This window comes from Melopsittacus undulatus, chromosome 1, assembly GCF_012275295.1.
Source record: "Melopsittacus undulatus isolate bMelUnd1 chromosome 1, bMelUnd1.mat.Z, whole genome shotgun sequence".
Lineage (NCBI taxonomy): Eukaryota > Metazoa > Chordata > Aves > Psittaciformes > Psittaculidae > Melopsittacus > Melopsittacus undulatus.
In genome coordinates, this window is record NC_047527.1 from 111,742,065 (window position 1) to 111,752,597 (window position 10,533).

Below are 10,533 nucleotides of genomic sequence, written 5' to 3' on the forward strand. Positions count from 1 at the left end.
AGCACCATCACAACTGCTCCTCAGAAGCTTTGACTCAAAGCTGGTAGCTCACTGACCATAAAGGCCAAGACACCTTTTCTTCAGACAGAGGGTACAAGGAAAGCAGGGCAGGGAATTCCCTTTCCTTGTCTGTAGGGTATGCTGCCATTACCACAGAAGAAGCTGTTCCAATAATGCCAATTTAACTGTTACATTTCTCTTGAATTATCTGGCATGCTGTGAATTTGACGGTAATGTCCTCTGCCGCAGGAGGTTTGAGATGCAGGACTCAGGCCAGGAAGGAGCATCTGGAAATCTGACTTGGTGCACTGCAGATCTTAAGAAAAACAAAAAGAAGAAAAAAGGTAAGTTACAGAGCAGCTGAGCAGCTGATCTATTTCCTAGTTATATCACGTGTGTTCCCCCAGTCCACACTAGACCATAAATGAAATGTGGTTAAGGCTTTATCTCCCTATAAATACCATGTATGTTATTATGACATTTGATCAGCAATATTTGGATCCAGCTGGTAAAGTTTCAGCAAGGAGCAACAACCCTTCTATTGTCTTGAGTTGGAGTTGTGAGACAGCAGTGAAAGCAATACAGCCAGTGATGCAGTAATCTAATACAGAATACAGGCTCCTTCTTTTGTTAAACATCTTCTCCTAAAAATGCTGGCAAGTACACATCGTTTCCTTATCGTTTTTTCCTCTTGAGAGATTTCAATTCCATTTACCCCACAGGCCCAAATCCTTCCTGAACACGAGTTAGACAGCAAGGAGGATTACTAGAAATAGCACAGACAATGACCAAAAGCTGTCTTGCATGTCTTTTCTTTCCAGTCAGCCACCCACCTTTCATTATCAAGGGTACAAATACCATATCTGACTGCATAATCAAAATCCAGTGACCTGTCAGAGCAGGCAATAAAATAAAACTCTTGCTGTTTCCCTTTGACTAGGCTTCGGTTCTGGAACCCTTTTAACCCACATTTTCTGACATATCGTAACTTGTAGGCATTTAAGGATGCAACTGCTGAGCTAATATGCTTTAGATTGTGTCCTTGTAATAAATGGCATATTTAGTGTCATGATTTCTGGTAAAATTGGAGCACTCCAATGCCAAAACAATAGCCTTTAATTAAAAGAGCTACAGCAAGGAACAGTTAAAGCATATTGAACAATAGAATTCCCTGCCTAGTTTTTCCAGCAATTTTTCTGCCTCTGATATTTGCCAGCACATTCCTGATTAATGTCTAAGGTAAAAACAAATGTTCATTTGGATCTTGAATGCCATTCAACATATGGAAAGAACCACTTACTTTTCTTTAAATACATTCTCACATAGCCACCAGCAAAAACAAACCCTTCTTGTTTTTTTTTTATTCCCACTAATTCCTTACAGTGCACTTAGTGGATTAATGCTGAGCAAAAATTCAGAGAAGGTTATATGAGGTGCCAAAGGGGCATATTCTCCTGTCGCGAAGTCTAAACCTAAACTCTGTGCCTCAGAGACAGCTCTAGATTTTGTAGAGAATGGGAAGAGCTTATTTTTAAATGTTTTTTCATACAGTATGTTTCTCATGCTCCCTCTTCACTGAGTCAAAAAAAGCACAGCTCAATGCAATCATAATGCTCCTTTTTGTGGATTGGTGAGGGAAAACAGAAGGGCAGGTTTCACACCTCCAACATAACCGTGATACCAAAGGGGTTCCCAGCGTGGGTGCCCTGGTAAGCCTCACATGTTTCTATGGTCTATTTGTCTCTGAGGTTACAAAGTAGGCAAATTTCTATGAAGAGTCCTCCCAAGATCCTCTCAGAGGGTTACATTATAAAAAGCCCTCCATAGTCATTACAGATTTCCATTTCTTAGGCTAGGTAGTAAGTTGCTGACATATTTTAACAATAGCTCTTCTGCACTTTTAGAGAGAGCAACTCAAGAAAAACTTCTGGGATTCCCGTTTTATCTTTTTGCAATTCTCTCCTTTTGCAAAGACATTAAGTTGGTTCTCCACCCAACCATGTTGTGTAAAGAGGATGAAAAGTTTTCCCTTTTGTAACACGTAATCTGAGGCTTTGAAAGTGAGAAATGCCATTTCTCCCATTTATTAGCAAAACATGAAAATTGCAGAAGTCAGCCTGTGAGTGTGGTACCAAACTCTGCAGCAAGCAGCAGACTGCCTGATTGTATTGTGTTAACACTAGACCTAGATCTGTCTAAAAGCACTTGACAAACTGTGTTTTGGCGTCAGACCCTGGAGTCTATAGTTACCATTTTTTTTATCTTTGAACTGAATGAAAATTTAAATTTTTAATACTAATAGCTTTCTAATTGGCTGATTCTTTGAGTATTATCAGATTAGGCTGTGCTCCTAGGCAAGCAGACTTCTATAGACAAGATCTTCACAGCCAGTGATTCATCTCTACTTAGTGTGCAGAATTAATATTTCCTAGACATCTATTTTTGTGACAGAGAAGAAGTATCATAACCTAGTGGAAGATATTATTTTTTAATATTTTATTTCAAATTTTAAGGTGAGCAGTTGCTGCATAATGAAAAATACTTGGAAGTAAGCATTTTGGGAGAAAGGTACATGAATCAGAAGGATGCTTATTTTGTGTTTTCACTTCCTATGTTCTTCAGAAAATGCTGACTGCAGTCAGCAACATTGGCAACGGTCCTTTTTCACAGAACCCTTGAAGTATTGCAATACCTCATTGCCCACAACAGCCAGCCAAGCTTTTAATAAATTAGTTCTGAATGTATAGATAGATAGATTCTGGAGAGATTCTGAGGTCAGAAGAGACCACTATAATAATATAGTGTATTACCTAACTTCCTTCTTAACACCAACTGTAGAATTTCGCTCAATACTTCCTACATCAAACCCAGTAACTTGTGGCTGAAATCAAGAAAATCTTTCAGACAGACATCCAGTGTATATTTAAGATGATAAGGGATAGAGAATTCACCACATCCTTTGGCAATGTCCTTAGCTTTTAATTGCTTGCACTGATAAAAAAATTATGTTATCATTCCCCTGAAGTCTTCTAACATCGTTTTTGATGATCATGCTGTGCCTTTCTGTTTGCCCAGTTAAAAGTCTTATTACGTAGATGTAATTTTACACACTGAGCACGCCATGCCTCAATAAGACCTGCGTTCCAAATGAGAAACCGTCTGGACTCTCAGAAATTCTGAGAATGGAAAACATGAGCACCCAGATCATACAAGAGAAGGGAAGGAAAAAAGGAGGGTGAAGCCCATAGCATGTTATGTGTTGACCTTCCACCTGCAAAGGACACAGTCAACAATGAAGACCAATTTTCAAAACCTGCCCTGTAAATACAACTCAGAGTCAGAAATACATTTTCAACACAGTGTCTGTTGTTGGGTTAACATTCACTTGATGCTTCAATATCTCCTTTTAATATTTTTTGATGTTTCTGTAACAAAAATCAAGTTTGTTTTACAAACAGATGGTTTGCAGACTATCAGCCAGTACTATGACTTAGAGATAATTCTTAATGCTACTTCTGTTTGGTATAAAGTCATGATGCATTGTCACCTTGAACCTACCATCCTCTCCTAAAGGGCTTTAATCTTATTTTCCCTCTTGAACAGAGGCATTCTCATATTATTCTGTAGTCAAATCATGAAGCTGTCTCTAAATAAAGCAATGTATTTGATAACTGAAAATTTCAATTTAATTTGAAAGGCCAAGATAAATATTTTGTATTCTAATAAATTTTTATTTTTGTACCAAGAGCAGAAATTTCAGCTTGAAGATAAAAGTCTGTTGAGGAAGCCTAAACCAAAACCAGTATTCCAAATCCATTTTTTTTGATAATTTTGTTTCTCCTTTTATTCCGCTAAATGCAGAGGGATATTTGCCATTGCAGTGATAAAACTGTGAGCAGCATAGAGTTCAGTCATGCCAGGGAGAAAATATGATACTTTACCTGAACATGTCGAGATAATGTCAATTAAAAAAAAATGCACAGACTGACTTTTTAAATCTTTCACACAGATCTTATCTATTCATAACACAAATCAAAGCAATTCTGATTGCTCTATCAAGTGTAATGTATAATTCAGGCAATTCAGTCCTAAGGTTATTGCAATTCTTTTGATTTGAGTTGCTGATTGTCTTAGTGAAAAAGGTGTTTGGGATTTTTTGAGAGAGGTTTTCATCTTAAAGCAAAAAGCAATCTGTCAAAAGGAAAACTTTATAGTGAGGACAAAGTCTGCAGAATAATCAATAGCCGAGGAACTACAGCACTCACAAGAGCATGGTGGTGCAAATCCCTGCTCTCAGGGCAATTGCCTGAACCACTGGGCTGCTGCCTAGCTAAGACAGAGTCAAGCACTCTCTGCTCTTGTCTTCACTTAAATTGTATTGTAATAAATGCCCTAACTACTGGGCTGTATATTCAGTCCTTCTGTCTCTCTGGCTATTTTTGACTTGGCCCTGATATAGTAGTGAGAAAGGTTTGAAATGCTAAAGAAGTGCTCTTTTATGATGCACATCTTAGTTCTGAGATCTTTGTGAACCCACCTGCCCTGGAGTTTGACCTCTGCAGTATTTCTGAATGCGCGTTATACCAGAGACCAGAGCATACATGGATCTTCAGCATTTGTGTAACACCTGTGAGATTGAAGGAGCCATGCATATGCTTACACCGCCCTGTACTCATAACCACCGTCATGAATTAGGGTGTGAGCAGCTCACAGATTTTAATATTGTTAATTACATGGTTGCACACACTTTGAGGAAGAGACTGTGCCCAGATGTACATATACAGACCACACTAAAGCTACATGTTAGCAGGATACAGTTAGGCTGAAAGGTGTTAGCGGCTGCCAACAGGGATGTCCTGGCTCCAAAGAAAATAACAATCCTTGTTAAAAGTAATAGTTGTGCCAAGCAATCGGCCAGGCTCAATGAACAAAGCAATCAAGCCCCTTTATGAGGTAAAAGCAGCTGGTGGCTGAGGAAATACCAGTGGCACTTGGATGTAGCTTTATGACACTTTGGCAGAAAGGAGCTGAAGGAGTCCATTCTTCCCTGCTCTCTCTCCTGCCTCTAGCCCACAGTTTTCTGTCCTAAGCCCCGGCTGCTTACAGAACTTTACTGTGAGTACAGCTGGACTTAAGTGGGGTAAAAAATGGGAGTCAGTGGTGGCTGGAGTGGCTGAAGAAGTTGTAGGAGAGGGTCTTCCAAAGCTGTGAGTGTTACCAACACCCTATCAACTGAAATAACACAGAAACTGCAGCTTTTTTGGTTCCATTTATTTTTTTACCTTTTTGATGGTGTAATACATTGTTGGGTTTTTTTTCATTGTGAATAAAAATGAATAAAACAATAGTTTCTGCATCATCTTTAGAATAAGAATTTAGTGACTCATAACATATTACTGAATGTGAGATCAAGAAACAGGAACCCATAAATTCCTATCCCAGCCATGCTGCTTGTGAGGATGTATATCTTTATCATATGCACTCCACTCAGGGTGGGATTTAAATAATTTACCTTTGACTGTCTAAGAGTTAAGTGTCTAGGATAAGTTACTTCTATAAACGTATTCAGCCACCAACAGAAAGAACTCCTTAATATGCTAAAAAAGGGTTCAAAAAGTGGGTCCTGAGCCTGGCTGCAGCCTTAAATAAAGCCTATGTGTTTGGTGGTTGTTTTAGAGTAATGAAGTTGAGTGTGATGAATCCTGCCCTTTTAACATCAAAATCTTGTCCCATTGAAATTTAAAACAAGATTCCTGTGTATTTTGGTAGGATGAGGATGTGTCTTTTGCATCTCTGAGTAAATTTCTCTCTCATATTTTAAGAGGAAAGAATGCTAAAATCCCTGAAACTGCAGGTCTAGCTGAATACCATTTGGTAATGTAATTAATATTTGTAAAATGCTTCCTAGGTGGAAGACATGAAAGCTTATCTGTTTATTAATAACAAACTTTTAAAAAGTAAGCACTGAATGCTTAGTCCTAATCCTAGACGCTACTGCTGTATTACAGAGGAGACGAGAAATCCAATATAACTAATCACCAACCTGACAAACAGGGCAGCTCCAATCATAGAAATTACACAATTCCAGCAGGGAGCTGTCTTTTTTTAAAAAATAATGTTAAATAAAGGCTTTTGTTCCAAAAAGTTATATTAACATGCCCACCAGCTGCATTAAACTCACAACAGAGAGAAAATTTAGTGTCTAAAAATCTGTCCTTAACTCATCCCATTGTGCCCCATAGATGGAAAACCTATTTGCATCTAATAAAACATGGCATGCCAATAGAAATCTCATCTCTATTGGCAAGCTGTGCAATTCTTTAAAGCTGTATACTAGATCCAGATGCTTTGGCAAGGAATACTTCAAGAGTACCGCTTGAGAAAGCCTGTGTACTGATTGTCTTTGCAGTTATAGATCGGACCATAGCAATCACTAAAGACAAGAAACATTTTTATTCTTCATTATACAGGTTTATTCTTGCATTTAAAAGCAAACAAAAAAAGCCATAATTTTTACTGTCAGTATATTTTTAGCAGAGCAACATTTTAAAAAAAAAGATTAAATTAAATCGCATACACATTTACAAATCACATACACAGTTACCTTTGTACTCAGAGCCTGTGACTAGAGACAAGTCAGACTAATATGTCTTAATTCAGTTTAGTTAGATGGGGGTAGCTTATAGGTGGGCTTATATTTAACAAATCAATTTAGAATGAACTTGTGGCTTTCCAAGCACATCTTGAACTGACATAAGTAGATTTGTACCAAAAGAAAGTCTACACTGTGCTTTTTCTGCCACACCCAAATCCAACTCAACATATCTGTGTAAAGTCACATTTGGAGATATTTGTAATAATCTCTTAAATTTTAGGTGGCAGTTATGATGCTTAGTAGTCTTTTAACCTGAAGTTTCAGATATCAGTGTACAGGTAGAACAGGGTTTCCCATGAAAGAGATATTTGGGGAACTGATATTTATCTCAAAATAAATGCTCAAGGGAACCAGATGATCACCTATGGACATTTCCTACCTATTGCCTCTTCATTCTATTCTAATTATTGATGATTTATTCAAAAACTTGCATGCATTCATTGATGTCAGGGTTTAGTGCACACAATCACTTTAACTTTGCCTGCTGCTTTTCTTGTTTGGTAGTATAATTAGCATAATATGTTTAAAAGCTACCAGCTCAACACTTCCAAGTTATTTACCTTGAATATGCAGGTGGCACAGGACAGTTTTGCTCTAACTTGCAGGTTTTGCAAAACCAAAAAAAGACAACCCCAACCCAGTGGAGAACAGTATTCCCAGCCTCAAGAGAACATAAAGATTAAAAAAAATGAAGGAGGAAAACAAAAACAGGGTGTTATACCTGGAGAAAAACTAGCTGTAAGTATCAAAGCTTTGTCTGCATAATGTGAAATTTAAGGTCTTTCCCTTAGATAACATATGGGACATAGCTGGGACATAGAAACAGAAGCAATAATATTAAGGATTTTTTTTTTTTTCTGTGGGAATTCCATATTTTGAGTAAGCTTGAGTTCTGCTAGGTCTTTCAAAAAGCAACAGGCTGCTACAGGGAAAATAGTGAATTCTACAAGTAATCACAGGGTATGCTGGATGCAGTATGTTAGCTTGATTTTTCTTATTTAATTGTTATTTGCTGTGAAATTACAGTTCAGCCAAGCAGAAGGGGGAAAAGGTGTGTTTTGCCGCATTAATTTTACTTTTACAAGCACATAAATGGCCATGTGATAGTTCCATTGGTTAATTTCATAGCCCTGAGAGCAGCTCAGTCTGTTGGGGCCTTTTTTCTTGCTAAAACTTCACATTCATAAATAAAATTGAGTTTTCATGCATTGCTAGACAGTCAAGATTCAATGAAAGCCAGCTACTGTGTGTCTTGACCATGTTGCCCTCATTTTCCCTTGGGCACCTTTTAGGCAAGGTGAAATATTGTGTCCCTATCTCTTGTACCCCCATTCTCTAAAATATGATAGAAGAATGCTTTTCAGTTAATGCTTTTCAATTACAAAGACAGTGGTGATGCTTTACTCCATAAAAAACGACAAATAACAGCACAGAATCACAAAAGAACAGGGCCACCACCATTTGATGTTAATGAAAAGCTTTCACTTCAGTAGGCTTTAATTGGACCAGTATTAAGTTTTGTTTTGAAGTATCCTTTACACTTAGAGATGAGAACTAAAGCTTTCTCCCCCTCACGCTTCGTGTTTATGATCCAGGCTTTTGTAACAGTACCATTTTCCTGCAATGCCTGTAGAATACTGACGAAATATTTCTTCCCATAGTGACACATACACTCATTCTCAAGTGGGAGGAACAGTATTTACAATATCCTACTAGATTCCCACTTTAGCTCACTAGGTTCTTCCATTTGTGTGGCTTATTACCAAATGCTGTGAGAACACAAGGAACACCTACACCTCACCAGAAATACAAACTGAAGTTTAAAACACAGTCTTTCAATAAATGAGTCACAAATTTTCCCTTGGAGAACACAGACTTTATTGCACCTACACTGTTGTGCCAAATAGTAGTCGACAAAGTGACATAGTAGATACGTTTAGATAAAGGTGTTTACTGGTAGACAAGCCAATAAAACTAATGGCTCGAATGTTTTGAATTCCTGGAACTTTTCCCAACTTCATTTACTTTCTAAATGCACAGCATGGCAGAGTTATGCAGCATACAGCCCAGTTCTATATGGGACTCTGTAATGTATATTTGTGTGGGTTTAAGCATTTCTAATCCTGTAAGTCTGATAGCAGTCAGGATTTCTGGAAATAGTCAGTGAATCCCAAGTCAGAACAAAAGTGCTAATGTGGTACCAAGATCCTGAGTAAATAAACAATTACTAAACAAAATCTTTTCAACAACATTGTATGTCTGTGTCAACATTGTGTTCCCTCCAAAAGTCATCTGGTCAGCAGCACCCCCGCTTCATAGAAGAGATCATCCACTTCCTACAGCTCTAAGCCAAAGATTGAAGTTTTGTTACAGAATATGCTACTCAGGGTTTCCTGTGAGCCGCAGGAGTTGCATTTTTTGGCAGGATTAGAGACAAAAATCAGAAGGCAAGAAAATCCTGATGGGCATATTTGAGGGGGAAAAGAAATTATGAAACAAATGCTGTTTGTGCCAGTCTCAGTGGCCATTTGCTAGTCAGAGACACAGGAACATATTTGTTATCACCCAACCCTATAGATATAGAATTTTAATCTATGGAAGGATGCCTCAGATAGTTTGTGTACTGCAGATTAATAGGAAATAACTAACAGAGGGGGGAAAAGAAGACATCCTCACAGGTATTAATTTATTTGTTTCAAATATCCAGCACAATCAGTAAAAACCACACAATTTGTACATGTTCAGAGCTAGATCCAGAAATGGGAGGTATCTGCTTTTTAGCTCAGATGTAATACAGTAGCCATTCCCCCAAGATTTTTTTGATCAAATGTGGGAAACCCCACAGAACTGCTTGATTTCATGTGATTGCTTCTAATTAAGCGATGTAAAAAGCTTGCGATATTCAAGTCATCTGATGGAAATTTTGCCAAGGCAGTTTGAAAGAGCTTTCAAAAATTTTTCAATCTGTGTGCTGGTCCTGATTAAGCATGAAACTGAACTCCAGGGTCTGCTTTTTAATGTCCCCTCTACCCATGTTGAATTAGTTATGCTTCTTATCTCTCATTGTGGTGCTTTTCAGAGTCCAAGAAGAGATATTCAGCCTTTTTCTAACACAAATACCATTAATCTCTCCTCTGTCATCATAATGTAAGATTCTCAGATTAATCACTTCACAAATTTCAAACTAGTAACTTATTATTTTCCACTGATATAACGTGTAGGTGGATAACATTCCATCACAAGTGACTGTAATCACCTTCAGCCCCAATTCAGCATCCCAAGTTCCAGCTTGATTAAGTATTTGTCGCTTCTATTTCATCCTCTCCTGACAGAGATAACTTTGTTTTAATTCAAACTGTCACACTCTGGAGTTCAGGAAGGACATGAAAGTGTCAGGTAATAATCCCTCCTCAATCTTATGAGTAGTTAACACCAATAATATGCAGAACCATTAGTATGTTGGCATGATTTTAACTTAATCATTTGCAGCAGACCAAGCTTTATTGAGATCCATTACAGCTGATCTGGATAAGCGTCGCCCATCTTTACATGCTTTACTCCGCTTTCAGTGCTTAACAAAAGACACATTTAATCTTGCAACTTTTCCTGTATCTTTGTAACAGTCCTCATTTTAAATTAGTTTCATCAGTAATTTGAACACTTCATAAAAGCAAATACACATTTTTCTTCAATGGAACAATCTTTTGAAAAGTAATCCAGCCCAAAACAGGGTCTCTATGTGGATATTGTCATATTGGGATGTTTGAGACTAGCATGCTAGCACAGTGAATCATGCAAATAAACAGAAAAACTGCATACATTAACACATTAAACAGATAATCAAAAGCTGGTTTTTGATTAGAAAAAAAAAAAAACTG